The sequence below is a fragment of the Gossypium hirsutum genome, chromosome A02 (genome assembly GCF_007990345.1).
Source record: "Gossypium hirsutum isolate 1008001.06 chromosome A02, Gossypium_hirsutum_v2.1, whole genome shotgun sequence".
Taxonomy (NCBI): domain Eukaryota; kingdom Viridiplantae; phylum Streptophyta; class Magnoliopsida; order Malvales; family Malvaceae; genus Gossypium; species Gossypium hirsutum.
This window is the reverse complement of record NC_053425.1, coordinates 84,685,535-84,710,832: the sequence shown is the minus strand read 5'-3', so window position 1 is coordinate 84,710,832 and position 25,298 is coordinate 84,685,535. Positions and strand designations below refer to the sequence as shown.

The 25,298-nt window shown below is 32.5% G+C and overlaps 1 long non-coding RNA gene across 2 annotated transcripts; it reads left to right on the top strand.

Annotated features, from left to right (window-relative positions):
* Positions 1 to 15,024: 15,024 nt before the first annotated feature.
* LOC107951926 (uncharacterized) lies at positions 15,025 to 23,461 on the top strand. 2 transcript variants are annotated; one of them, XR_001698678.2, is made up of 4 exons: positions 15,025 to 15,303; positions 15,554 to 15,716; positions 15,852 to 16,369; positions 22,801 to 23,461. It is a non-coding gene; the product is annotated as an uncharacterized lncRNA (long non-coding RNA). The 2 variants fall into 2 exon arrangements; XR_001698677.2 differs by having other exon boundaries at positions 22,791 to 23,461.
* The last annotated feature ends 1,837 nt before the right edge of the window (positions 23,462 to 25,298 follow it).

The following is a 25,298-nucleotide window of genomic DNA, read 5'->3' as shown; positions in this document are numbered from 1 at the left end:
GTTTATGGCATGTGAATATATATGTGTGAAAATTTCGTGAGTTAAGTTTATCGTTTAATAGCTCAATTTGAGAAAGGGACTTAATCGCGTAAAATGCAAAAGTTGCGTTCTATATGATAAAGGTGTCTATTTGCTATGGCTTATTAAAGTGAAAGTCCTTATGTTGTAATTAGACCATGGTTAGTGGAGATGGACATAAATGGCCTTGAATTATATGAATTATAATGTTTTAAATAAAAGGTTAAAATAGTAATTTGGTTATTAATGTAAATTAAAACAAAAAAAATGAAAATAAGCTCCATTATCATCATCCGAAACCGATTATTGAAGAGAAAAGAAAGATTTTACATTCAAATAGGGTTCGGTATTATAGATATTTGATTAATTATGATTCTAGCTCGGTTTTTAATGATTTCTACATTTTGTGATCGTTGCTTTGAGTACTAGCTAGCCCTTGCCTTAATTTTTGAGTTTGTTGATGATTTTGTAAAGTGCCATTGATGAATTCTTGAGTTCTTGAATGTTTGATGATGGAAAATGAATAATTGTTGATAGTTTTAATAATTGTTGATAGTTTTACATGTTTTGTAAAGTGATTTTGAGTAAAAATGTCAATTAGGGATTAAATTGAGAAAAGTGTAAATTGAAGGGTTAAATGTGTTAAATTTTGATAAATATGGGCTGTTATGAAGCTATATAGAATTAGCATGAAATTAGAAAGAAATTGTGTAATTTGGTGTACTTGTGAAACAAGGACTAAATTGTAAAAATGTGAAACTTTAAGGGCTAAAGTGTAAAAATTCCCAAATAGGTATTTTTGGATGAAATTGAATGAATAAATGATTAAATCAGTTGATTTTTAATTTATATAGATCTTGAAAGAAAGAAATCGATTTAGATTAAGGGAATCGAAAGTTATCGAGTAATCGATCTGATCTGTCTATTTCAACTACGTGGTAAGTTCATATACAAATAAATGTCTTTGAATTGAATTATATATGTTTTATTATCATTGCAATGCTATAAATGTCGAACGAGCAAATACAAGTAATAATTGACACAGTTACGATATCCGAAAGTCCCGTACAAACCTTAGGAATAGTATAGGATACAAATGTCATGACATTAGGTTATCGATACGTGATTACATGTAAGACCATGTCTGGGACATTGGCGTCGTTAATCAATTTCATGTAAAACACTGTCTGGGACAGTGGCATCGATATGTGATAACATGTAAGACCATATCTGGGATATGGCATTGTACGAGCTTATGTGATTTTCGAGTATCCTTAATGATTTTGAATGGTTAAATGAGCAAAGACAAGTCAAGAAAGAATGTGTTTATGAGTTAAACGACTCAGGTACGTAGAAGATCTATATGGGTATTGGAAAGTGAAGTAATTGATGAGTTTACATGAGAAAATGAATATGTATTCATTAAGAAAGGTTTGTGTATATATATGTGTTTACTTGTACTTGGCTTATTGATTGAAATATTGTGATTCATATGATAGCTTTATTTGTATATGGCTTACTAAGCTTTTAAAGCTTACTTTGTGTATTCTTTCCATGCTTTTTAGATTAACGAAGCTAGCTCAGACTAGGGGATTGTCGGGAATATGTCATCGCACTATTAAACATTTTGTTGGTACTTTTGGAGCTTTGTATATATGGTATATGGCATGTATAGGCTAGTGTCATTGTGGTATGTTTTTAGACTTGATTTTAGCCTTAAGATTTGGCTTGTAAATGTTGGTGTGAATTTGGCCATTTAAGTTGGCTTAAGCTATGTGTTTGATCAGTTATTTATTTGATGTATATAATGCCTTATATGTTGGCTTGTTTGGTATAGTTATATGGTTGTTATTTTAATTAGTTGTAAATGGAAGTATTAAGGTTGGAATAATAGTATGTTGTGACTTGATTATGTGATATTGAAATGGTAAGTATTGTGGCTTAAAATAGGTGATAAAATGATGATGATGAAATGCATTTAGAAGTTATGCAAGTTTGATGGTTTAGGCATGATTGTGGTTGAGAATTTAAGTAGTGAAATGGTTGACATGAATTATATGTGATTTAGTATGTATTGGCTGCCCATATATGTGTTGAAATGATACCATTTTGATGGCTAGGTGTGCATGAAAAAGGGTGGCAAATTTGGCTGTGAAAATGGCCTATTTTTGTCCACACAGGCGTGTGTCTCAGCCGTGTGTGACACACGGTCATATTACACGACCATGTGTTCCTTGGGGTACCCTTCGAATTAAAGTCAGTATACCCTACAGTTTTGACACAGCTTAGACACACGGGCGTGTCTACTAGTCGTGTGTGGCACACGGGCTGGCACATGGGCATGTGGACGGCCGTGTGACCCAAGTCAGTAACCTCCCTAGTTTTCCCACGGCCATGGCACACGGGCGTGTCTCTGGCCGTGTGGTGTAAGTCAGTATGTATGCCCTGTTTTCACGCGGCTTGTGACACGGGCGTGTCTTGCAGCCGTGTGAGGCACACAGCCTGTTCACATGGACGTGTGACCCTTAAATGTTAGAAAATTTTATAAGTTTCTCAAAGTTTGCATATGTTATCGGTTTAGTCCCGAACCACTTCTAAGCATGTTTTAAGGTCTCATAGGACCTTATAAGGGACAAAATGGTTGAGATGAATCGATTTTAATTATGATTGCACAAATGTATGATTTATGTTGTGATTGATCGGTAATGCCTTGTAACCCTATTCCGGCGAGGGATACGGGTTAGGGGTGCTACAATATTAACATATATATATTACCAAATCATGCATTCTTAAACATACTTGTATAACTCCCATCATTAATCCATTATAATACATATATCAAACATGTTAAAACCTTATATAATTACATCAAAGTATAGCAAACACTAGCCATTCTAATGGCTAGTTACAACCAAAACATTAGTGTGCCAACAATGGATAATTTACCTATACATGCCATTATACTTAAAATAAAGTTTACTTTTTTATACCAAAATGTGCTGAAGGATAGTGTGATGGTGCTCCGATTGATTCCAACCTTTACGAGCTTTTAAGCACTATAAAATAGAGGAAAGAAAACTGAGTAAGCATTTCAAATGCTTAGTAAGTCTGTATAACAAGAATTTAACTTACTAATTATGTTCAATTTAAGTGATCATGTAAATAACATGCATCCCAACAATTTGACCAATTTCCTAATCACATACACTCAATCAAGCAAGTTAGTCATGAATTTCTAAATACTTTTCAAGTAATAAAGATGAGCTTATCATGTAATAATAATCATACACATATACTTTTCTTATCATATTTCCATATAACATATACATTTCCACGATAAATCATCTCAAGTTCAGATTAGCCATAACAGAACTTTTCCCATTGAATTTAATTGAAATATCGATGGATACACATATAGTACACTTGAAGTGTACAAAACTGTAATCCATCAACTCATGTTCAGGGGTACCTATTAGGGTACATAATCAGGAAGCACTTTCTCGAGCCATATAACAGGATGCTCATGTAAGCCATGTAACAGGAAGCTTATCCGGGCTAAATTAGGAAACTCATAAGAGTTTAAAACATGAAGCTCATTGAGCTTAATAGGTAACTCCGAAGAGCTATTATCAGGGAGCTCTGGATAGCCATATAACAAGATGTTCAAGCGAGGCATATTAGGAAGCTCATAAAGAGCCTATATCAGGACGCTCATAAAGAGCTGGATTTGTGTCTGCAATAAATGTAGGATCACAACTGATCATATAATAGGACGCTCACAAAGAGCTGTGGTGGTCTACAACACATACAGGATCACTACCGATCAGGATGCTCGTAGGAACCATGTAACAGGAAGCTCAAGAGGGCTTATAACAGGATGCTCTTTCGAGGTAAGGTGTGTCTGCAACATATGGAAGACTACAACCAATCGGGAAATCATGTATCCATCGGATTCCATCTATTCAAACAAGACTTATCATTTATCGAGCATTATCGGATATGTATTCAATTTTCATACACATGAAAACTACATAATTCTCATACACAACATTTAATTCAAGCATATAAATATAAAAATTTAGTTACACGAACTTACCTCAACAAGCGTTCTTATACAAGGATCTACTAATCTTACACTTTTTCTTTTCCTCGATCTAACTTCATATTGAGTTATCTGGATCTATATAAATGAATTTAACATTAATTTGATAAAATTCACATTCAATTCACATATTAGGTAAAATTACTATTTTGCCTCTATACTTTTGATAAATTCTAATTTCGTCTCTAGGCTCAAAAAATAAAAATCATGCAATTTAATCCTTATTCCAAGCCTAATCAATTTCTACATATAACATTTACAGCTCATGTATTTCAAAAAAATCAGAAAATTTCTATAATAGCCCAAAATTGGGTCTAGTTGGAAAGAGGTTTCGGGACCAAAAAAATATGAGATATAAATAATTATTTTATGATTATTTTGAGGTCTATGATATGATTTCATGATTATGTGAAAATTTCATGAAGAAATTCTATGCATAAAGGGCTTAATTTGAAGTTAGGGACTAAATTGATTAAGTTGCAAAACTTGCATTCTAGAAGTTTCTAGTATGAAATTGCTTTGAAATATTAATTAGGAGGTATTAAATAGCAATTTGACCAATTTCTAAGTTATGGAAAAAAATTGGACATGGATGGAATTTTTGGAAAGTTTATAGTAAGGGCATTTTGGTCATTTAGGGGTAAAATGAATTAAAATACAAAATTAAAAGCCAATTTTGCTCATCTTCTTCACCATGGACGTGTATACCAAGGGAGACTCCATGGATAGGGTTTTTAAGCTTTCCAAGCTCAATAGTAAGTCCGTTCTAACCCCGTTTTTCAAGTTCTTTACGTTTTTAAGTCCCGGTAACTTGATTTTGGCTTATGCTAGCAATAATTCAACCTAGGGTTCATATTTGGAAAAATACCCATAGGTGAAATTTGTGTATTCTGGTGTTTTATGATACAATATGAGATTTTAAATTATGTTAGACAACTTGTGCTACTCGGTTTTAAGTGAAAACGAGCAAAAGGGCTTAATCGGTAAAAAAACCTAATAGTCATAAGTATATGTTAGAGTGAGAATTTGATGTTGCCATAGAAGGGAAAAGTGATCAACATGTCATAAAACATAAGAATAAGGGATGAAGTTTAATTCCCGAGCCTATGGGCAAAAGTGTAAATATGCAAAAGTTTAGGGGTAAAATTGTAATTTTTTCAAAGTTTGAGTTAAGGATTGTTTTGAATAGTAAATTAATTAAATAAGTAAAATATGAAGTTTTAGATCCCGAAAAATGAGATTTGAACCTAGAATGAGAGAAAAATCAAAAAATGGGAAAGTTGGTAAAATGACCGTTTTAGTATCGAGGTAAGTTCATATGTATAATAAGCATTAATTTATGCATTTTTCAATGTAAAATTGATATATTTACTATGATTTCTGAGGTGTTGAAAGTATGTAAGTGTTGGTATGATAATAATACAGCAATAATGCTGTAATTTATATTTGAAAGTTAAATTTAGTGAATTAATTGAATTATGTTAAATTAATGTTTATGGTTCCCAATTTATGAATTGATTTAAAAATATGTCTATGGTACATGAAGTGCATTGAATTATCATACATAAATGTGATTTCTATGATTACGGATATTATGAGAAATTGTAAGTTCATATGATTTTTAATAAGGTAATGTGTAATTTAATGTTATTGCCTTGATATTAAATGAGATGTAAGTTTATATGTAAGTAATACATCACTATTACTTGTATTATGATATTTTATAATAATATTGGAAATATGTTTGTGGATAATTACTTGATTGGTGAAACTGTTGGAAAAGAGAGAGAAATCCCGGTTGAACCTTCGGAAAGATTGGGTGATACAGATGGTATGTAGCTAGGTCACATGTATGGTGCTGAGTGCACATCATGTGTACAAGAGAGCTACGAGACATTATGATGTAGCTAGGTTGCATGGGTGATACTATGTGTACACCCTGTGGACGAGAGAGCTACGGGATATATGTAGCTAGGTCGCATGCGTGGTTCCAGGTGAAGGACACCATGTAGACAAGAGAGCTACGAGATAAACTGGCTAGGTCACATGGGTGGTATTAAGTGTTCACCATGTGTACAAGAGAGCCGAACTATATGATGGGTGGAGCTATGTGCTGAAACCACCAAGTATCGAGGATTGATCCGAAGTGTTCAACGGGAGACTCTCTATGTATTGCTTTGTGAGTTTTGTGATGAATATGTGCAGGAACTTGGTTATGTGAATGATGTGTTCATTAAGTGACCAGGATGTGGTAAGGTTATAAACAAGTAAGTTATACATGAGGATGATTTTATGGTGACCTTGTGATCATGGGCCTATACTTGTGATGTATGAAATGTGGTGAAAATGATTTGTGATATGTATGTTAAAATGAGGTTAATACAAAGAAAGTGTGAAAGAGTGAATTAGCAATAAAACTGTTTTGGACAGTGTAGTGATGTGATTTTGAAAAATCACCAAAAATATTAGAAATTGAATGAGAGACTTAATGAGATATCAAATTAAATCTTAATGGGTCTATTTTCATATAAAAGAAACAGAGCAAGCAAAGGAGTTCTATATTTTGAGATATTTATGTTTTTGTGAGACTGGTTCAGAATGATTACGTGATCCCCTATTCTGACTTTGGAAAATCACAGAAATTTGGAGAAAAATAATTAGAGGCTCAAACTTATATTTTTAAAATCCCTAATGATTATATTTTCAATATAAATCAACAAGAACATTATCCGAGTTCTGTACTGTGATATAATTAATTTTTAGTGAAGAGTGGTCAGAACTGTCAGAAAGTGAAACAGGGGAAATTTTAATGAATAAAATGTAATAATTGGCTAACCAAAAATTATGAAAATTTTTTGGTGGAAAGATATGTGAGTCTAGTTTCAGTGGAAATTTACGGATCTTAATTTGAAGCTCTGTAGCTCAAATTATAAATAATTAAGTGACTATGACTCGTGTAGACAGTTTGATGTGAGCATTTATTAGTAAATTGTGAAATCGTACTTACAAGAATGCTATATACATTAAGGATGTGGAATGGAGAGGAGGAGGAGGAAAAATAAATATATGTGGAATACATGGAAACTATGGTATATGAAATATTGATATAATGAAATAAATGATATGTGTTTATAAGAAAACAGAAAGAGAATGTTATGTATCATGACATGTATATATATATGAGTAGTCTCAATGTAATGCTTGCTGGGTATGGAATTGAATTGAAATGTTTCAGGCAAACATGTTATTCTGCGCATCTGAATTGTTGTATTTTATAGATATGATCTAGTTTTAAATATGAATGCTTGATGATTAAGCTGAAGATATTTGATAAGATGATAATCTTGGTATAAATGTATAAGTGGTACAATAATAAACAAGGTAAAATGAGTATGAGAGACACATGTATGATGACATACAAATGCTATTTTTGTGGTTTAATTGAGGATGTTTAATCATTAAATGAATACCATGTTATATGCTTTTGATTTTGTATAAGTGTGTAAGAGATCAAGGTTGACCAAAGCTTGGAAAATAGCCTAGGTATATTCCACACAGGCAGAGACACGACCATGTGTCTCAGCCGTGTATGGAACACGACTTTGGGACACGGGCGTGTGGAGCCTTAAAGCATGACATTTTCAAGATTTTTGTAAGTTCTCGGTTTAGTCCCGAACCCTTTCTAAAGTATGTTTTGGGCTCCGTAAACTCAAATAAGGGACTATGTGTAAGTGAATGAACGCTTTGAAATATGAATGAAATTTTATGGCCCGTATTTTAGTTTAATGTTTGTATGTTTGTCCGGTAACGCCTCGTACCTTATCCCAGCCTCGGGTATGGGTAAGGGGTGTTACAATTTCCATGAATTTTACATCTTAATAATTTAGTCACTAAGTCACAATTCCATGAAAATTTCCTTTACAAAAGTTGTTTATCTATCAATAATATTGCATTTTCTACCATAAATTTCAAAATTTCAACATACTCATCCATGGAAAAAAATTAACACTTTGATATCTTTACAAATTGATCCCCAAAATAGATAGATTAGGTTATTCTGATCTCAAAAATATAAAAATTACTAAAAACGGGACAAGATTACTTACCTAATTAAGCTTGCTTGATTTTCTTTCTCTTTCCTAAGGTTTCCATAGAATTTGGGGAAGAAGATGATATAAAGTTATTTATTTAATTTATCATCATTTATTTATTTCAATTTCCAATCTAATCCTTTTCTTTTTTCTAATTTTCCATGGATGAATCATCAAAAATATCTACTAACTTTTCTTAATGGTCTAATTCCATGTAAGGACCTCAAATTTTGAATTCCATAGCTATTTAATCCTTCCAGCTACTAGAATTCAACTTTTGCACTTTATGCAATTTGGTCCTTTCTTTCTAATTAAACACAAAATCAGTAAAATTTTCTTATTGAAATTTTTATACGTCTTTCCTATCATGATACAGACCATGCAATAATATTAAAATAATTTTTTTGACTCAGATTTGTGGTTCCAAAACCATTGTTCTGATTTCCCTGAAAACGGGCTGTTACAAATCTTCCAAATTCGCATGGATCAAGTATCTCTCCTTCAAAAACAAACCATCAACACTAAACAAAAAAAATATTAGGCACATGAGTGTTCAAATAAAAAATAACTTGTAACTTTTTTTGAATTGCATGGTCATCCATAAGAATTTCCAACGATTAGTCAAGAATTTCACATAATTATAAAAATCAAGCAGTTTATTATTATTATGTAAAAATTCATATTCAAAGTCTAAGGTAGAAAATTTTGTTGTCAAATCAAATGCATGAGTTTCTTTAATAAACCTGTCAAATGCAACAAAAGTAAGCTTTAAATACCTAGATAAACCCAAAAAGCAAATTGAACTTTCAGACCATTGTTTATTGAAACTTGACCAATGAGAACGTGTGTCATAAGGAAAAATAAAATTAATATCATACTTATAAAAAACATTCACGGTATGCCTACATATTTCAATTTCCAATGTATCATTACTTTTCTTACCTTCTAGCACCTATAGAGAGTTATCAATGTTCAACTTACCTCTTTCCCTTAAGTGAAATTTTCTATAGATGGTAGAGTAATATAATTAAGAGTCCGTCAATGGATCCTTAAAATCCTATAACAAAGAAACACTACTAAACAAATTTGAGTTAGGGTTAGTTAAAATATAACCATTCATCACTTTTGTATGGGTATTTTCTTGCTTTTCATTTTCTTTTTCCTCATGAGAACTCTCCAATTTTACCTCATATGAATTTTCACTCACCAAATTTGACCATCAAGTAGACTTTTATCACTCAAGGTCTCTTTTCTCTCAGTATTTTCACATGATTTTTCCTCACTTTCCATATTGCCTCACAAGTATTATGAATATTCAATTCAATACAATACATTTTAGTAGAAGAACATGACATTTCTATCTCATCTAATTCTATATATTTGAAGAAAAATTCTTACTATCATTTTTTTTATTAACAAAAGTCTCGTGTTGGCACAATCACGACTATAGTGCTCACGCCCTTTGTACTTAAAACATTCAATTTCATGAGCTATTTGTTGTTTTGGTAAAGAATTAATAGCAGGGGGTTGCTTAGAAGATGTAGAAGAATGTTTTGTAGGAGCCCCACTTTTCCACTCAAAAGGTTTAGTCTTATCATATTTTGGCAGCAACTTATTAGTAGCATAAGAAGGTTTCGAATTCTTGAAAGTAAAATTACATCTCGTGCCTCTATAATATTGTGATGCACCAAGTGGACGAAATTAACGTTGTTGAAACTGCTGCTCAATCTCAATTGCCTTGCATATCGCGTCCTTAAGATCAAAATAGGTTTGAAGATTAAAAGCATCGATTATCGAAATGTTCAAGCCGTCCAAAAACTACACCATGGTAGGCTCTTCATCTTCTCAGACATTTGCTCTGTACAGAAGCATCTTCATCTCCTTAAAGTACTCATCAACAGATTGATTACCTTGAACAAGGTGTTGAAGTCTTCGTTTAATATCTCTATAATAGTGAGAAGGAACATGACGCTTTCACATCGCTTGTTTCAACTCATCCCATGTTGCAATTACCCTTTTGTAGTTTCTTTGATGATTAGTTCCAAGTTGAACCCACCAACTTAACACATAATTTGAAAATCCAAGGGTCACCAAAGAGACTTTTTCCTTTTTTGGGCATTTATAATAATAGAACATAAGTTCCATTTTTGATTCCCACTCACAATATGCTTTCAGATAATACTTCCCTCGGAATGGTGAAATGTTAAACTTTGATTTAGCTAAAAAATGTTGCCTACGATCATTATTAACCAAAGTCTCCTCATTTTCATGGGAGACACATCGAGCATTATTTGCACGAAGACGAGGCTAATCAACTTTATCTCCCAATTTTGATTTCGACGCTCAACTTTTGTATTTAGACATTCCAAATTTTTGCTAGTTGTGTCTAGAATAGTGTCACGTTTCTGATCCCGAGCATTTCAAACCTTTTGATCCCTTTGCAACTTCCCAATTGTAGTATTGTGAATCATTATGAAAGCATGAATAGAACACTACACTTAAGAAAAGAAAAATTAAGCAAACCTCACTGTTATACACTTGCTATAAATAAATAAAAACTCGAAGAGAAAAAAAAAAGAAATTAAGATTTTCTCATTTATAAATTTTAAAGAGTAATCAAACTCAGTAATATTCTAAAAGATGTGGGATCAATTTCTAACAAAGCCGACCTAAGGCTCTAAGAAGCCAAAGAAAACCTCGACTCCAAAGGAAGTAAGTTGTGCGGAGAAAGAAGAGGCAACTCTTTTTGTACCTATTAATACAAAAAAACAAAAATGTGTTAGAATGCGTAATAGAATAAGAAAAGCTAAAACAAAAGAAACTCTAATGCCAGAATCAAATAAAATAAACTACCCAACCTAAAATCCAAAACAATGGAAAATAACTTGAGTTTTTTCGTTCAACTTGTTCCCGATTTTCAAAAATCACGAAATTTAAATTGGAATCTCCTCAAATAATGTAGATATGATCTGGAAAAATTCATCTCAAAATTCAACTCACAAATTTTTTTCTTTTTTCTTTTTTTCGTATTTTTTAGGAATTTTTTTTATATTCTAAGAGAGTGCCAAGAATCAATATGTAAAATTTAAGATTGTTTAGAAAGTGTTTACCCACTGAAAAATATTTTTTTCCAAAAAATTTTCTAGATAAAAAGAAAAAAATTGTTTTGATGTTGTTTGCTAGAAATAAGTTTATAAGAACACAAAAAACACCTAAAATGCCAGAATCTGATACCAAATGATATGGAACGAGTGCAGATGAATGCGGAAGGAGATCGTAAAGTTTGTTCAAGTCATTGATTTAACTTAGGGCTCTAAACGCTAAGAAAGAAACTTGGATTCTAAAATAACCTGAAACGCAAATGAATATAAGTCAGATAAAAAAAAAGAGAACAATTAAAAATAAATAAATAAATAGTACAATAAATCAAATATTGGAAGAATAAAGAAGAAAATAAAGAAGATAGATGGAAGGATAGAAATGATATGTAAAAGTCCTAAGAAGACTTGAAAATACGAAGAATCCACAACCCCCTTCAAGTAGCTCTAATTTGTCCTTCAAGATAGAAACATTGACAAGAAAAAGATTGAAGATGATCCCTACATACAATCTAAAAAGATTGTTAAAACTCTTCTAAAAGAAACTAAAAAACAATTCTTGAAAAGAAAAATTCAAAGAGAATTTATATTCTAAGAGAGTGCCAAGAATCAGTATGTAAAATTTTAGATCATTTAGAAAGCGTTTACTCATTGAAAAATATTTTTTTCAGAAAAACTTTCTAGGTAAAAAAGAAAAAAATTATTTTGAGGTTTTTTGCTGAAAATCAGTTTATAAGAATATGAAGAACACCTAAAATACCTAAATCTAATACCAAATGATACGGAATTGGAGCAGAGGAAGCGGATTAAAGATCGAATTGAAGTTGTTTGACTCAAGAAGGAAATTTTTAAATATGACCTGAAAGGAAGAAACCAAATAAATTTAGCAAATAACAAAGGAAATAAGAAAAAATAAGAAAACTTAACAAAAAAATAAATGATAAATAATCAAAATAATAACTAAATAGTGAAAATATAAATTAAAGTGGAAGATGGAACGATAAATATGCAATTAAACCCTTTGAGATATAAATCCCAACAAACTCAATTAATGGTTATAATCAACTCTCCAAGAAATAATCCATGGCAAATTGAAGGGTGAAAAATGAATTCTCACGACTCCTTGAAGAAAATTAAGAAGAAAACTACTACTAAAAGATGCAAGAAAGAAACGTTGCACAAGAAACAAACTCCCAGAGTTGAAATCTTTATTAATAAAAACAATTCTCCCTTTAATAAGTAATGAAGAAGCCTTTATATAGGCTAGCTAAGTACATCCAAATAAAACTCTAAAGTATACTAAAACACTAATTAATCTAAAGAAGAAGTAGTTTTAAACAAAACTTTCTTATTAACATAAAACTCCTAAATAACTTAATACTTAATAATTATAAAAAAGCCGTAATAAAATAATAAAATAATAAGAGCCGATAAATACAATGTTGGGATCATATATAAAAAAAATTAAGCCTAAAACTCGAACCCAATAAGATTTAAACGCGAATTAAAAGCCTGAAACTTGTAATTCCCGTTATAATCCCATCCAGAAATTCTACACGCCCAGTCTTTACTAAAATGGTCATAACTTGAGTTCCCGAACTCAAAATTGAGTTATTTAAAGTTCGTTTTAAAGCTAAGAGATAGGTATTCAGACTCCATGAAGACATTTAAACCTAGAAATGCCTGGATCTCATATAAAAGGTCACCGCAAGTCGACTGACTTCCAAAACTTGAAAATTGGCAGCTTCGGTGAATGGAATATAATAAATTTCACCACATCAATGCATGTATCACTTAGGATCTTTAAAACTGAAATTATTTCACAAGAAAAAGCGTTAGAAAAAAGATTCGGCTAAGCACAGTATAGATAAAAGAATATGGAGAGATGTAAAAAGATTTGATGGAAGGTGACAACAAAGGCGATGCGTTATGGAACCTTTTGAAGAAGAAATTTCAACAAGCTTCACAAATGATTGTAACCAACCCCTTAAGGATGAACCTTAATAAATGAAGTGTTAAGAATGTATTCCTACAGTTCTTGAAGAAACCAAGAAGAAAACAACTTTTATAAAATCACAAAAAAGATATCTTGCAAAGATAGATTACTCCAAAAGGTACATTATTAATCAAATAAAAAAAATGTCGTACCTAATGAATAATGAAGATGCCTTTATATAAGAAAGCTAATTAAATAAAAATAAAAATTCTAAGTGTAATGAAACTCTAATTATTCTGAATAAGAAGTATCTCTAGTTGAACTAAACTTTCTTGTTGACTGAGAAACATAAAACTTTTAAACAACTTAAATACTTTAAAATATCCTCAAAGTTGGAATAAATAAATAAAATATAAAACATAATATTGGGATCATATATAATCAAAATTAATCCTTGAAATCAAACACAATATGATTTAAAATCGAATTAAAGTTTGAAATTTTGCTTGCATAGCCTTTAATAAAATGATAATAACTTGAGCTCTCGCACTTAAAATCTAGCGATTCAAAGTGAATTTTGAAGATAACAGATAGCTCTTTGATCAATATGAAGACATATCAACCCAAAAATTCTTGGATCCAAACCTAAAACTTATCGCTAATCAATCAATCTTTTGAGCTTGAAAAACAACTTCTTTAATGAATTTAAGTTAATAAAATTTACCCCATCCACGCATGTATCACATCCAAATTTGGTGTTCGATTTTTTTTGATATTTTGGGCTTGTCAATGAACCTTTTAAAAGGTTAACACTAACATGTTCTTGGGTTGGAATTTGGACCCCATACTCGTATCATTCCTTCTTTCTAAAAAAGATTTATCCTCGAATTGTGTGTCATTGAAGAATATAGTAACTTGATCTTGAATATAACATGTACTAGAATCCAAATCATCAATAGGATTCAAAGTGTCAAGCTCATCCAAAGTCATAGTCACATGTGAAGTTTTCTCACCATCAATATCTTTTTGGTTGTTAATTTGACCATCACAACCTTCTTCTTCACAAATATAAGTACTAGAAGAAGTCTCAACAATATGCATAGGGTCACACAGACTATCTTTACAAACAGTTGCACTAGAAGTCTCTTGTTCGCACATATCTACATCTCATTGGTGACATTAGAAGAAGACTCCTTAATAGGCTCGGTGTTATTCGATAACCATATTTGATATGTTGGTAAATATTTGATTCTAATGTTAATAAAATCTTATTTGATTCTAACGTCAAGGAAATCTAAGAAATAAAATAACCTAATTTGACTAAAACTATAAGAAATAAAATAAATAAAAATTATAAAAAAGCATAACTGAACCGAGTCTAGTATCATGCGTAAGAGGGAGAATGAACCCATTCGAACTGACCTGAGCTTTCGGGCTTAGGCCTCATGTGCATGCGCCCATCCTCTAATTTTAGCTCTTACAAGCTTAAAGTAAAACAACATTATATAAACATAATTTTGATAGGTATATTTAAAGTATGTGAGATTTGTGTAAACCTTTAAAATATATAAAATTTCCAAAAGAATTATCCCAAATTATCTAACCTAAATAAGTCTTATTTCATATTGACTATGCAATTATAATTATTCTTTTTTTTAAATTAATAATCGGATTGGGCTTATATATAATAATTAAAAATATAAAAAAAAGTTCAAAATTTATCAAAACATTACTGAAGGCCCAAAACTCAAAATGGCCCGTTAAAGAAAAAAATATCTTAGAAACTAAGAAAAATAAACAGAAAATTCTAGAGTGTAATTATTACTATCGTCCTAATACCCAATCAGAAAAATTCTGACTTCTGTCTTTCCATCATTCTGTCATTTCAGTTTTAATGGCGCTACTGTTTTCAAAGGAATCTTTAATCCCCGTAACTTTTGATCTGTTCATTTTGAAACTTCCTCACTTTCTCTCCATCTCCTATCTTCTTCAATCCGGTTCTCTCATGCTATCATTTTCCATTTGGTTTTCAACATATTTGGGGACACTCTCAAGTAGGTACATCTCTTCCTTCTTCTTCAAAGTTTCTGTTGCAAAAATATGGGCTAAAACATTTGTTGTTCTTGGGGTATATTCGAACCATAGACTTCTGGATCTGATCTTTAACTGATGAATATCATGTATATAAGCCCCTATCTATGATTTATCATACCCTTTAGCCTTGCATTTCTTTATTATCGATAAAGAATCGCCCTCAATGATGATTTATGGCCATTGCATGTCAATTCCTAACTGGGTTGCTTTACAGCAAGCAAAGGCTTCAACAGCAAAGGCGGATGACACTCTTTGATGAATCTTTGAGCATGATAGGAGGACGAGCCCTTCACTGTTTTTGACGACTATTTTGGATGCCGACTGATGATTCCGCTCATCATAGGCTCCATCAAAATTAATTTTTATTGTTTGGCCAGGTGGGTGTTTCCATTTTATTTCCTCCTTTAAACCTTTGGATGTTATTTTTCCAACACCGTGTAGCTTTGTTATATAGTTGTGGACAAATTTTGCTATCTCCTGACCAAATCTGTTTGTCTTTTTATGAATACAAGCATTTCTGTCTCCCTAGATGGCCCATAGCGCACAGCAAAATTTTTGCAATGACTGAAAGGATGTTGAACGAAAACCCTAGTAAGCCACTGTTCAAATGTTATATTAGATTCCTGTTTAAAGTTTGAGGTCGATAATGCTCTCCAAAATGACACTGAAATAAGACATTCGCGGAAGAGGTGGTCTATTGATTCTGCTTCCTCACTACAACGGGGGCATGCAAAATTGTTTACTAGTTTTCTGTATACCATGTTAGCCCTTGTAGGCAGATAGTTCCATGAGATTTTCCAAATTGTAACTCTAATTTTGGTAGGTAGATCTAGGAGCCAAAGTTTTTTTGTAAAAATCCCTGTAGTCGGTTTGTAAAGCATAAGCTCTAGGATCAAAAATTTGTAATAGTTTGTAGGCACTTCGAACAGAGTATTCTCCCGAAGGTTCCCCGCTCCACGTCAGGATATCAACATGAGGTTCTTTCACCAACGGGATGCTAAGGATCTTTTCTACTTCTACTTCTGGGAAGGTATTGACAATCAGCTTTCTCTTCCATTTCCTTTCATTAGAATCAATTAACTCAGCAACTTTAAAATCTGACAAATTAAAATTACTTGACGATAGTCTAAAGTTTCTTGAATCTGGAATCCAATTGTCATTAATAACGGAAATGATCGTACCCAAACCTACCTTCCAGCAAAATTCTCCTTCCAAAATACCGTTACTCGCCCATATACTCCTCCATACAGAAGTGCTATTATTTCCCAATCACGAGTTTAAAAAAAATCTTCTGGAAAATATTTTGCTTTAAATACTTGCGCAACTAAAGAATTTGGGTAATTTAAGAACCTCTATCCTTGCTTTCTTAGTAATGCGATATTAAATAGAGTCATACTCTCGAGCCCCATTTTGCCTTCCTCTTTAGGACGACACAAATGTTTCCACTAGCACCATTGTATTCCTCTTTTCCAGTGGCCCTTTTGCCACGAAAATCTAGCACAAATATTTTCAATCTCTCCATATAATAAATTTGGTAGAAGAAAGAAAGACAGCATACGTAGGTATTGCCTAGTACTGATTTAATGAAGATCTCCTATCTCCCTTACGATAGAAACTTAGTGCTGCAGCTTTTAATTCACAGAGAGACCTTTTTTTTTAAATTTTGAAAAGATTCGTTTTACCGTCGGCCTACAACATAAGGGAGACCCAAATATTTTTCAAGATTTGTTAAGCTTCTTATTCCTAGCATTGTCGAGACTTCTTTTTTTTCTTCTATTGTATTTGAGTTGTAGAAGATTGTTGATTTATTAAAGTTTACACATTGCCCTGAGCAGCTTTCATAATCCTTTAGTATCCCTTTCAAAATTGTCGCACCCCTAATTGTTACTTCACCAAGCAAAATGCAATCATCTGCAAAAAGTAGGTGAGATATCTTCGGCCCTCTTTTGCTTGTTTTTTCACTTTTTAGCAAACCCTCTCTCATTTTTTATCTCATCAATGATGAAAGTTATGCACTATGTATTAGAAAAAGAAATGGACTAAGGGGATTAAATTGGTTAAGCCCCTTTATAGGTTGAAAAGTTCCGCCCTTCTTTCCATTGATATTTACTACATAAGAGATTGTGGTAATGTATTTCATAATTAATACCACCCACTCCCTTGAGAAGCCTATTTGTAACATTACTTTCTTTATAAAGTCCCATTCAACTCTATCATAAGCTTTACTCATATCTAGCTTCATTGTTGTATATCCTTTTTTCCCGTTCACTTTTGTTGAAATCTGTGTAGAATTTCGTATGTTAAAAGTACATTATCATAAATAAGTCTCCCTGGTACAAAAGTGCTTTATGCTATACCAATGTAGCTACCAATAACTTCTAGTAAACGATATGTCTAAAGATAACTAATTTTGTAGGATTTTGGACTTTTGGAATAAGAATTATATCCGTCATATTAAGAGGGTTGAAATTTTGGTCCCTATTTAGGATACCTAAGCAGAACTTTTCAACATCTTTACCTATTATGTGCCAACACCCTTGAAAGAATAATACTGGAAAGTAAAAAGGTCTTGGTACTTTTGTAGGCCCCATTCCTCTTAAAGTTGTTTGCACTTTTTTTGCCGTAAAAGGAGGTAATAAAGCTGAATTTAACTCAATAAAAAAATTTCTTTCAATGCCCATAAGAAGATTAGATGGGTCTTCAACTCCATTTTTCATAAAAAGCTCCTGAAAGAATGAAGTAATAACCTCTTTAATCTCTGAATCATTAGTAATTTCCCTTCCATCATACAATTCCAGCCTATAAATTGTGTTAGATAGTCTACAAATTGAGGCGCATTTGAGAAAAAAGGCTGAATTTTTATCCCCAAGCAGAATCTAATTTGCTCTTGCCCTTTGTTCCCAGTATATTTCATCTTTATTAATCTCCATATTAAGATGAATTGTAGTATCAATAATTTTAGCCATTGTTTCATCATCCCTTTCTTTCTCTGAGAGTTCCTTGGTTAACTTTTTTTTTAGTCCCTCTCTACCTCTTTTAATTGTGCTTGCCCATCTCTTCAAACGAAACAACAATTTTTGAAGTTTCTCTATTAATGTCTGTGTTGAAGATTCCCATGATGACTTTACCTCTTGTTTGAAAGACTCCTCCATGGTCCACTACTTTTCAAATTTAAATTTTAGACTCCCTGTAAACATGATTCTATTGTTTGTATTTAAAAGGAGAGGACAATGACCCGACATTGAATAGGGTAGATGTTGAAGACTTCCCATTGGAAACAGATTCATCCAATTTTCATTCGTAACTCCCCTATCAAGTCTCTCTTTTATTGTTATTTCTGGCAAGTTCCCCTTTTCCCATGTGAACCAAACCCTCGAGTAACCTATATCCATCAGTTAGCATTCCTCTAAAACCTCTTGAAAGGCTTTCATTCTCCTCTGCTCTATTTGAATTCCTCCAATTTTTTCAAAGGAGTACATAATCTCGTTAAAATCACCACTTACTAACCAAGGGTGGTTTTTTTCTTGGCCCAATTTTCTTAGTAGATTCCACAAAAAATTCTTATGGTTCGAATAAGGTGAACCTTAAAACCCCGTAAACTGCCAATCTTATTTAATAGAATCCTCTTCTATGATTACATCAATGTGGTTCTTAGAAAAACTTCTCAAATTAATCGTGATATCTCCTTTCCATGCTAAACAGTCCACCACGTGAACCTTCAGTTTCAATGTCAATACCATTCATAAATCCACAGCTCCTTCTAACTTGTTCCATAAGTTTTTTTTAATCAATTTTAGTCTCCATTAAGAAGACCATATGGGGATTATGTTGTTTTAACAAATGCCGCAGCCTCTGTACCGACCCTGGACTCCCCAACCCACGTACATTTCAATATATGTTTTTCATTGCGCTCGGTTGGCGTGCCATTTGGCAGCTGACGATCCAAAACTGTTGGGAACATCATTTTGTTTCAAATTTTCATTCATCATACCCATGGGAACTTTTGCTCGGTCAATTATTCCTTTTTATTTTAATCTTTTTACTCAATTTTCGTATGAAAATTCTGTGTTGTTATCTCCTTTATCAAATTTTGGAAATTTTCGCTTCCCCATAATGCTTTCATCCATTCTTTTATCTATCAAAATCCTTGGAGCAATTCTCTTCCAGCTTGATTTTTCATTAAAGTTGAATTTTGCCCCAGTTCACTGGATCTTTCATTCTTCTCACCAGTGTGCATCATAGTAGAGCCTTCCTCCTGATTCTTTAACATTACCTCCAAACCCATCACTTGAAGTCCATTTTGATCCAGCTTGATTTTTCATTAAAGTTGAATTGTGCCTGATTCTTTGGGTCTCCCATGCGTATTGCCTTCAACGGATTTATTAATTTTGTTGTGCTTTGTTTTCGTGTTTCCTGTATAAGAGCATTCAAAACCCCATCTTCTTTGAGAAAGTATTTAATTTTATACTCTCCTTTCTAATTAAATTTGATTCAGCTTTTAGTGCTAAAGTGTATGGTGGATCGTCTCTAATTTTATTGATTTCTACAAGATCTAGCACAAGACAATTGTTAATACTAAGCCCCATTCTTCTACATCCAAAACAAAAAATTTGTAACTTCTCCTATTTAAAAGAAATCCACGATTTAAAATTATTGTTACTTGAAACAAAAATATCTTTTTGAAAGGGTTTCTACACATCCTGGTTTTTTCTTAACCTACATAAATCACCAATACTTTTAGATCTAATTACTCCTCCAAAAGTAACACCAGTGGCATGTAAAAGATCTTTTTTGTCGAATTCTGGCAAACATGAGCCCGTTCTGATCTAGAACGAAGAAGAGAAGAGTCGAATCTGATTTCTCTCTATCGATTTATTGGCAGACAGAAGCCCATTCTGATCTAGAATGGAGAAGAGGAGCCGAATCTAATTTTTCTCTATCGGTTTACTAAGCCGATCAAATAAAACTGGGTATTTTTGAAACAACCATGGGCGTCCCTCCATAATTGTCTCCAAATCTTCTTCTTGATCAAACACAATTGAAAAGAGATTCTGACCTACCAATTGGATCTCAAATTTTTCTTAGTCTTCCATGTGCTCTTCATCTGTGCCCTAAAACTTTCTAGATTGTGGGGCGTTTTTGTCCAAATTGAACATATAAGGGTAGGTTTTGCATTTCGTACCACTATCGAGCACTTAACTGATAATTGGATTAGTTCTTCCGCCAGTAGAGATATCTCATCTCTACCCTCTCTGTTGTCGCCACTGCTCTCCTCTATCCCAAGCTGTAGTAGTTACTGCTTTCTCAAAGACTCTTTGGAAATCACTCTTGGTTTTCAGAGAGAGTTCATAATTCAATTATAATTAATCTTATTACTTGTTGCCTTACCCAAAACTAATTGCTCCCCACAAAATTTTAAAATAAAATCTACTAATTGAAAGAGAAAATAAATTGCCAATATATTGTTATAGATCATGCTAAATATGATTTGACCATATACGAAGCTATTATATTTAGAAATAACTTCATGTTTATAATAAGACCCTGGCTCGAAACAAAAGAAACAATAACCATTACCTTACTCATATATTTATTATACCACATATCTTAATTAAATTCAATTTCAACTAGGATTCCTCATCTTTTTGCTTAAAGAAAAACATGATTACCACTTCAGAATATCCCATATGCAAATCAATTCAATGGCTTTCTATAAAATAAGATAAACTCACATTAAGTTAGAGGCTAACATGTTTTGTCATCTGATTATTCATCAATTTATTTTAACAGTAAATGTGGTTGATGACAGAAACTATTAATGGACTTAATGATTATTTAAATTAATAATAAATGCTATTTAGATGCGAATTTGATATTGGGGCTTAGTGAATTTTTTTTAAAGTATTTTCTTAGGGGCTTTTTTTTACATATAAGCACAAAAAATTCAAATAAGTTCATAATCCATAAAAATCTAAACTATATAGTTTAATCTAAAAAATTTGAAATAATTTATTATAAAAAAATTGCTGAACTTATTTCAATTCGACACGAAATTTGATATTGAAATTTTCGGGTATTACATCTTATGTATTATATCATGTTTTGGGTTGATTTTGTGAGTGATTTGATATTTGGGAAATTATTGGCATTATTGTGTGTTTTCTGGCATTGCATAATCATAAACTTGTAAAAATTCGTCAACACCATCCTTGAATTTTTTGGAAACTTGAATTTCCAAAGTATTAGTGAATTTTCAAATAAAAAATTTTACCTAATTTCAAGTAAAATCACTAGCCATTAAAACACCCATTAGAATTTTCAATACCTATTACCAAATCCCAAAAGCATGAGCCCAATGACCCTGCTAAAAGGAATCTTGTGTAACACTGAGTTATGATATATTATGATTATATCTTCACATCTCACGGACTTGGTGATAATTATGGAATCTTTAAAATGCGGGTTTAGGTTAATGGCATGTACATGGGTGAGCAATAGCGTAAGAAAGGGGATTTTTAGTTATATTTATACTTGTGTTATATATATAGTATTTGAAATGGGTAAATAAAAGGTATTACATGGTTTAAGAGTCTTGGTTAATGTTTGGATTGGTCATGAGCAAATTTGGTATGGTTTAGAAGTGTTTGAAAGTAGAACTTTCAGGTCCTCTGTCTCAAGTCTTAAGACATCTAAACTTCAAACCTAAATTTCTACAGTTCCAGGGAAATGTCTCAAGACATAATGGACTTTGTCTCGAAACAAATACCTCATTGTCTCGAGACATACACCCTATTTTCTTAAGACAAGGCAACTTCAAAACCAAATTACTATAGTGCCATGGCAATGTCTCGAGACATGGCCTTGTAGGGCAAAATTTTCAATTAGGTGGTATAAGACCTTAAACAAAATGTACATGAAATTAATATTTATTATTAGTCAAATTATGTTTCTAAAAGCATAATATTGACCTCAAATCATTCATAAAATCCAAATTAAAAGTATTTGAATTTGTAAGTGAATGTTTAATGTTAAATGTAACACTAATTTGCTCAAGTTTACTTAGGTTATGAGTGTTACAGGTTGTTAGAGTTGAGTGACTTGAATCTTTGTTAAAATATAACACAGTGGTAAAATAAAATAAAAATAAAATTCATATAGATCTATACTTATTTTATTTTTTATTAATTAGAATAATGTTTTTTAACCTAACAACACTTCATCTATTTATCATTGATTATTATAAGGTTTTTTATCCTATAAATAGATGTAGTATAAACTCCTCTTATATCATTCGAATTTCAACATTAGTGAATTTTTTTCTTCTCTGCTTGTGGTTTTTTCCCAAAAGGGTTGCCATGTAAAATTTGTGTGTTTTTATTTTTTTCTTCTGTTTTTTTTACTATTGTTTTATATTGCCATTATTGACATTAGTTCAACAAACTGGTATCAAGATATTTTCAGGTTGTCTCGATCAAGGTAATGGTGACATTGAAGTATGATATTTCATTGTTGGATAACATCAAATTCGCGTTGTAGCAGATAAAGATGCAAACAGTTCTTGCGCAAATGGATTTGGAGGATGCCCTACTAGGGATAGATAAGATGCCTTTGACATTGACGGAGAAAGAGAAGAAGCATAAAGGTCGAAAGGCTTTAACGCAATTATATTTGCATTTTTATTGAAATTCTACAGGACGTGATGATGATGAAGACCGTTGCTACATTATGGGAAAATTTACAGCAGCTACGCATGTCGAAAACCCTAATTAGCAAGTTGCATACAAAGCAGCGTTTTTATGCTTATCGTTTGGAGGAAGGTGCATCTGTGCAAGAGCACTTAACCGTGTTTAAAGAAATTCTCTTAGACTTAGAGACTATGAAGGTTTAGTATGATGAAGAGGATTTAGGGTTAATTTTACTTTGTTTGTTGCCCTTGTCTTAGTCAACCTTTAGAGATACGATTTTTTATAGCCGCGAATCTCTCACAGTTGATGAAGTCTATGGTTCATTAACCTTGTATGACAAGATGAAACATCTTGTGGTTGGATCTGACTCTCAAAGAGAGGGTCTTATTGTTTGTGAGTGACACGAATGAAATACTAATGATAATCGTGAGAGGACATAGGAACGAAATTCTCACTTTAAATCTAAGGGTAGATCGATATGTTGAAACATATGTAAAACTTGCAACTTCTTCAAGAAGAAAGGGCACATTAAATTTGAATGCTAAAAGTTACAAAACAAGATCAAAAGGGTGGCTATGAATTGAAAGGGAAAACAACCGAAACAATCTGGTGAAGCAGATGTTTTAGAAGACTACAACGATGGTGAACTTCTAGTTGCTTTTGTTGACAACTCTAAAGTAAGTGAAGAGTGGATCCTCGATTTTGGTTGCACTTCTATACGTTTCCTAATCGAGATTGGTTTACAACATATGAAAAAGTGTTTGAAGGTGGTGTTTTGATGGGAAATAATGTTTCATGTAAAATTGCAGGTATAGGCACGGTCAAAATTAAAATGTTCGATGGAGTCATCAGATTACTTATTGACATACAACATGTAACAAAATTAAAGAAAAATTTGATTTCATTAAGTACTCACGATTCAAAAGGGCATAAGTACACAACTAAAAGTGGGGTTCTAAAGATTAGCAAGGGTTCCCTCATTGTGATGAAAGGGCAAAGAAAGACTTTCAAGTTATATGTTTTGAAAGGTTCTACTGTTATTGGTGATGCAGCCTTTCGCTTCCTCTTCCTTGTCAAATGATGATGTTACTAGACTGTAGAATATGCATCTAGGTCATATGAGTGAGAATGACATGACAGAATTAAAAAAAAGGACCTCTTGATGGATAAGTCATTAGTGAACTAAAGTTCTGTGAGCACTGCATTTTTGGGAAGCAAAAGAACGTTTGATTCACCAGAGGAATGCATAACACGAAGGGAACGCTGGGTTATATTCATTCTGATCTTTAGGGATCAGCCAGAGTGCCTTCAAAAGGTGGCACTAATTATATGCTAACGATCATTGATTATTTTTCCATAAAAGTTTGGGCTATAACACCCCTTACCCATATTCAACGCCTGAACAGGGTACGAGGAATTATCGGACTTAAACACAAACAAACATACGCTTTTGAGCCATAAAATTTGGCATCAAATTCAAACTTTTTGCATTTAATCATAGGGTCCATAATACAAGCCTACGAGACCCAAAACGTGCTTTGGAAGTGGTTTGGGACTAAACCAAGAACCATAGAAAATTGTATGACACTTAGAATTTTTTTTTGCTAAAATAAGGGTCACACGCTCGTGTGGCTTAGGACATGCCCATGTGGGTAGGCTGTGTGGTCACACACACCAGTGTCCCTAACCCATGTAACTTTCTGTTTGTCACCCAAGAGTAAATTGAAGCCACATGGCCATGGTACACACCTGTGTCCCGAGGTTGTGTCCTTCACACGGTTGGGGCACACAGCTATGTCTTATGCCTGTGTGCTCAATACTGAGTATTCTATTTTGCAACAATTTAGGTCCAAGGGACACATGGCCAGATCACATGCCTATGGGGCTGACCGTGTGTCATACATGGCCTAGGCACATGCCTGTGTGTCTACCTGTGTGGACAAAAACAAGGCTATTTACCAAGCCATTTTGCACCCTTATTCACACATACACTTACCCCAATTCAAAGGCACAAAATAATACACATTTAGGCAACCAAAACATCCACATTCATGATTAAAACATATCAACTCAAAGTCTTTATCTAACATATTCACTACATTTATTAAGCCCTAAATCAAACATACAAATTTCACATTCATTAGACTTCATTTAATTACTTTCTAGTTTCCAAATTATACTCAAATTCCTCATCTCATCAATAGGTCACATTGCCAAAAATTACACAATCATGCCACAAATCACATTTCCAAACATTTCACATTCACCAAGTAT